Source organism: Cebus imitator, unplaced genomic scaffold (assembly GCF_001604975.1).
Source record: "Cebus imitator isolate Cc_AM_T3 unplaced genomic scaffold, Cebus_imitator-1.0 Scaffold464, whole genome shotgun sequence".
Taxonomy (NCBI): domain Eukaryota; kingdom Metazoa; phylum Chordata; class Mammalia; order Primates; family Cebidae; genus Cebus; species Cebus imitator.
The window spans coordinates 13,330-19,610 of NW_016107779.1; the positions used below are offsets into that span (position 1 = coordinate 13,330).

At 47.1% G+C, this 6,281-nt stretch overlaps 1 non-coding gene across 1 annotated transcript; it reads left to right on the plus strand.

Moving 5' to 3' along the window:
* Nucleotides 1-3,416: 3,416 nt before the first annotated feature.
* Nucleotides 3,417-3,520, plus strand: LOC119468646. The gene has a single exon (XR_005197382.1). It is a non-coding gene; the product is annotated as a U6 spliceosomal RNA (small nuclear RNA).
* Nucleotides 3,521-6,281: the final 2,761 nt, after the last annotated feature.

Below are 6,281 nucleotides of genomic sequence, written 5' to 3' on the forward strand. Positions count from 1 at the left end.
AACCCTGTCTTCAAAACAAAAAAGAAAGAAAGAAAGAAAGATGTGAGTCTCCAGATTGAGAGGCCCGACAAAATGCCCACACTAAGGTGCATCATCACAAATTTCAGAAAACCCAGAATAAAGAAAAGATTTCTAAAGCTCCCTGAAAGAAAGAAAAAAAAAAATAACATACAGAAGTTCAGGTATCAGCCTTGGACTTCTAAATAGCTGCACTAAAAGTTAGAGAACAAAGACTTCAAGCTTCTGTGTGAAAACGATTTTCAGTCAAGAATGCTTGTAACCAGATGATCAATGAAATAGGTAGGTGGAATAAAAGCATCTCCGATATGCGAGGACTCACATTTTACCTCACATGTGTATCCCCTCCTAAGTAGCTGCCGCAGGATGTGCACCAACAAAATGAGGAAGTAAACTAAGAAAAAGAATGTGGAACTAGAAGTCGTGGGATTCAATGCTGGACAGCAGTGAAGAGAAATACCAGGATAATAATGGATAGGCAGCCACCAGTCCAGAGGGGGCAGGATGGCAGGCACTGGGAGTGACACCCAGGAATCAAAGAAAATGGTGCGTTTCAGGATATGGAAAATAGGCTCCAGGAACATGAAAGCACTTGGGGAAAAAATTAGCAGTTGCCACACAGAATAGTAGCAAATGACAAACAAAAAGTAACGATTAAGTCCAGGAAATAAATGAAGAGAATGGCTCGTGCAAAGGGCCTGAGGTAGAAGGGAGCCTCATGCATTCAGGGACTAGCAAGGAGAGTGTGGCTGCAGCAGAACTGGAGAGGGGAGGAGACTAGGCAATGAGCTCAGAGAGACAAGAAGGGCCAGGATGTTGTGAGGACTCAGCCATTTACTCTGAGCAAGATGGGAGCTGCTGCAGTGTTTTGTGCAGAAGAGCGACATGATCTGACTTACATGTTGGCAAGATAATTCTGCCTATGTGCTGAGAATAAATGGTAGGAGGGAACCGGTGGAAGTACGATGCTTTTGCAGTCAGAACCTCTGCAGTGATCCAGGTGAAAGGCGATACTCAAGGACCCATTGGATGATGGTGGCTTAGACCAGGGTGGAAGCATTGGAGGTTATGGGGATTCACTCACGGTGGTGGAAATTATTAAGGGAAAGTATTAGAGAAAGTTATAGAATATAGTCTCAAACCCTAATGGAAGGCCTAAGGGTTTCTTCTACAGTTCTTGGCTGAAGAGAGGCAGAGTCTCTTTGCAGGAGCTGGAGAGATTAGGGTGCAAATACAAAGGACTCTGAGTAGTTTACCTAGCTAGCTTGTTTGCTCATGTGACCCTATAAAAGTAACCTTTGTGGGGTTTTTTGTTTTGTTTTTTGTTTTAGTTTTTGAGACAGAATCTTGCTCTGTCACCAGGCTGGAGTGCAGTGGTGCAATCCCGGCCCACTGCAACCTCCGCCTCCTGGGTTCAAGCAATTCTCCTGCCTCAGCCTCCTGAGTAGCTAGGACCTCAGGTGTGTGCCACCATGCCTGGCTAATTTTTGTATTTTTAGTAGAGATGGGGTTTCACCATGCTGGGTCTCGATCCCTTGACCTCATGATCTGCCCACCTCAGCCTCCCAAAGTGCTGGGATTACAGCTGTGAGCCAGTGTGCCCGGCCTAAAATTAGCCTTTGATGGTTGCAGATGGCTCTCTCCAGGGGAGGCTGACCAAGGATATTACCCACTAATGGTGTCTGCTTTAGGCATCAGAACCTGTCCTTTAATCTTTAACCTCTAGTGGTATTGACTCCAGCCTTTGTCAATTAAACTGTACTGAATAAATGTGAGTCTCATTGGCTGGTGAGGGCCAGTGGTCACAACTGTTTACAGCACTCTCCAAGGTGTCTGTAAGCAGCCACAGACACTCAACCAAACTGGCAAAGCATAATATCTGTGTGTCAGTACACTTTATTCATTCATCGCTGGGTCAAGGTCTGCAGGACAGGCCCCCACAAGTAGTAACCCTGACAGGAGGTAGTGAGAAGCAACTGGATTTTGGATATTTTGAAGGCAGAGTCAAATATTCCTTATAGAATGAGGAGTATGAAAGAAAGAGAAATCAAAGGCAGCCTGAGCAACTGGAGGGATAAAGTTGTGGTCAAATGAGGTGAGACCACAATTGCAACAATGTTCCCATCACCTGCTGCTGAGCCAACCTAAACTTACAGACATAAAACAACAATCATTGATTATTATTAGCTCTGAAGACCCTGGCAGTTAACTAGCTCAGCTAGGCAGGCCTCGCTCCGTGGTTGGGGCTAGAGTCATCTCAAAGGCCTCCTCGCTCATATGTCTGATTCCTCTACTAGAAGATTCTTAGAGCTCAGGGATGGACTGGCAGGGGCTCCTTGGGGCCCTCTCTCTGTGCTCTCTGGACAGGATCTCTGTAGCGTGGTGGCTTCAGGATAGCCAGGCTTCGTGTATGGTGGTCAAGGGCTCCAAAGGCACAGGTCCTAAGAATGAGACGGAAGCTGTATCTTGCTGTATGACCTGTGTCAGAAGCAACACAGCGTCATTTCAGCGGCATTCTGTTCCTTAGAGCTGGGTCACCATGTGAAAGCAGGGAGGGAATCAGATTCCTCGTCTTGATGAGACGAGAATCCAAGAATCTGAGATATGTTTTCAAACCACCGCAGCAGGTTTTGAGACCATAAGAGTTGAGGAACATTTCGAGTTAAACATTATTTGCACACTCATTATAAACACTATCAATTTAACCAAAGTTGTGATATGGCCACATTGTGGGAAGACTGAGCAGCTGAAGTGATGGGGTCATTGGAACAGGCAGGGCCTGGTTCCCACCCCCCACCATAATAGGCACGTATAAAGAAAGAATTAAGAAAGAAAAGAACGGCAACATCAGTCAGAAATGCGGGGATAAACACAAAGTGAAATACACAGAAGAAGTAAGGATTGTTTCTTCTCAGGAGCAAGATGGGGTGAGGAGGATGGTGGGGGAGGGGATTAGTGTTTTTCAATATGACTTTTAGTACCATTTGACTTTTTTTTTTTTTCTTTTTTTTGAGACAGAGTCTCGCTCTGTTGCCCAGGCCGGAGTGCAGTGGCGTAATCTCAGCTCACTGCAACTTCCACCTCCAGGGTTCAAATGATTCTTGTGCTTCAGCCTCTTGAGTAGCTGGGATTACAGGTACCTGCCACCACGCCTTGGCTAACTTTTATATTTTTAGTGAAAACAGGGTTTCACCATCCTGGCCAGGCCAGTCTCAAAGTCTGACCTCAGGTGATCTGCCCCCTCAGCCTACCAAAGTACTGGGATTACAGGCATGAGCCACTGTGCCTGGCCTCCATTTGACTTTTTAATTTACGTACATGTATTACTCTGGTAAAACAACTGTTTTAAAAGGATGTAAATTTCATTTCTATAAAATTGATGTTAATATGATAGAAAAATGCTTCCTTCAGCAGCACATTTACTAAAATTGCAATGATACAGAGATTAGCATGGCCCCTGAGCAAGGATGATACGTGAATTCGTGAAGTGTTCCATACATCTTTCATGTAAAAATAAATTTTTTTAACTCAAAAGTTTTAAAACTGAGAGAGAAAAAAAAAATGCCCCAATCTGGGCAACATAGTGAGATCCCATCTCTAAAAAATAAAAATTAAAGAATTTGCTGGGCATGGTGGTGAGCGTCTGCAATCCCAGCTACTCAGGATGCTACAGAGAGAGGATTGCCTGAGTCCAGGAGTTCGAGGCTGCAGTGAGCCATGATTGAACAACTGCACTCAATCTGGGCTACAGAACTAGACCATGTCTCTTAAAAAATAAAAACTAAGGCTGGGCGCAGTGGCTCATGCCTGTAATCCCAGCACTTTGGGAGGCCAAGGCAGGTGGATCATATGAGGCAAGGAGTTCAAGACCAGCCTGGCCAACATGGTAAAACCCCGTCTCTACTAAAAATACAAAAGAAAAAAAAAATTAGCCAGGCGTGGTGGCGGGTGCCTGTAGTCCCAGCTACTTGGGAGGCTGAGGCAGAAGAATCGCTTGAACCTGGGAGGCAGGGGTTGCAGTGAGCCAACATAGCACCATTGCACTCCAGCCTGGGCCACAAGAGCAAAACTCCATCTCAATAAATAAATAAAACTTTTAAAAATAGTGGGGTGTGGTGGCTCACACCTGTAATTCCAGGCAGATCACGAGGTCAGGAGTTCGAGACCAGCCTGGCCAACATGGTGAAACCCCATCTCTACTAAAAATACAAAAATCAGGCAGATGTGGTGGTGGATGCCTGTCATCCCAGCTACTCAGGAGACTGAGGCAGCAGATCACTTGAACCCAGGAGGCAGAGGTTGCAGTGAGCCAAGGTCGCGCCATTGCACTCCAGCCTGGGCAACAGAGCAAGACTCCATCTCAATAAATAAATAAATAAATACAAATTAAAAAGTTAAAAAATTTTAAAAAGCCTCATCCCTATGGCAAGTGCAATTTTAGGAAAGACTCCAGCCCAGTCCCTTTCCCCTCTGTGCCTTCCCCTGGTGTCTCTGGCCCCAAAGAGCGCTCAGACTCACATGATTGATTGGCCTGGTGCTCTCCCACCAAGGACCATTGCGGCTCCCCAGGTCTCAGATGCCCACCACCCCTCTCCTGATCCTTTGGGGCTCATGCCCATTGCAAAGGAGAAAACTGGCTAAGTGAATTCCCATGTTCATTAAAAGGTGGACGAGAAGCCAGACCTCCCGGCTTACGGTTTAATGGTGTCTCCAGGATAAAAATGATAGTTGCCGTCACTGAAGATGATCTGGCAGGTGGCATGGGGGACAGAGGTGGGGGGAACATTCCTGGAAGGGAAGTCCATCCCTCTAAATTAGGTGCATTAATTTTCCCGAATAAAGATGCGCCTGTCATGAAATCCACTGCCTGGAAGAGATATTTGATACAGCAACTGTGATGGCCCCTGGCTGGAAATGCTCCATTTCCCCTTAGTCACCCTCCTCGGGGCAGGGTAAGCCTGCGGGCTAAAGGAACAGAAAGAAGCAAACAGATCTGTGGAATGAAATACCTCGGCTCACAGGAAAACTGCAGTGAGGGGAGCAGGGAGCAGGGGACGTGGTTCTCAGCAGAGCTTCGGGTTTTCTCTTGCCCTCAGTGCGGTGGGGGTTGTAGGAACGAATCTGGGATGTAGAAAATCAGTCCCGAGTAGGGGGTGGGCCTGATAGAGAAACCCAACCTGGGAGGCAAGGTCATGGTCATCACCGTTAACCCTCTGCAGACCAGAAACCACCAGTACAGCCAACTAACCCTGATTATTATTGTATTCAAAAGAACCCTTGTGTTTGTCAAAGCTCTTATTAGAATGCTTTAAGTGGCCTGGAAGGTGATGTTCCCCAAATTTGCCAACGTGCAACACCATGGTAACCGTGATGGTGGAGTGGTTTTCACAGGCGGGCACACAGCCTGCCATGGTCAGGTGCACAGAAGCCTCTGAGACGCGGGATGGCAGAGGTGACAGACACGAACAGAATCCCTCTGTGCCCCGAGGCTGCTCACGTCGGACCCACAGCCCCCAGCGGCCGAGGTGCCTGCATTTTCCTCTGCAGCAGGAGCCGTGGTTTGCGCCCTCGTTCTGCCACGTGCCGTGTGGTTAATCCAGTACCCAGCACCAGGGTGGAAGCGGAGCGTCTTATGAATTGGAAGGTGCAGCCCCGTCAAACACTGTGGGTTCCAAAGCGAGTGGAGGGGGAGGCGTGGCTGGCTTCTCCCTCGGTGGCCTTGCGTTTTGACAAACAACAGCAGGTCCCCTCTGGGTCTCTGGCCCAGCATCTCAGCACGTCTCTGTTCTAACCTGAATTTGATTTTCTTTTTTTTTTTTTTTCAGTCTCATGCTAATGATGGAAGGGAATGAGACTGTGATCTCCCTCAGACACTCATAAATATCCCTCATCCAAGGCGGTGACATTTTACTTTGGGGCTGAAATCTGAAACTTAACCAATGGCAGTTCTGGCCCAGCCCGGAGAGGCTAAGTGACAGCTTGTTACCCTCAGCTTCGTTTATTAACATCAGCTGAATAAACAAATCCCTATGGGATCATAGCCCTGCTCCCCAGGAACCCCTCCCACTGGTTCTCAAAACTCTCTGCTGATTGAAGAGTTTTGAATTGAAGCCATCTTGAATAAGAAGGTCCCACTGGAAGGAAATTCAATGGCAGCTGAGTAATTCTGGAAATAAGCACTTCACCTTCAGGAACGCGGGCAGGACCACTCATTCTTTCATTCCATCCTTCCAGTATTTACCTGGCACCAAACAACCTATTGA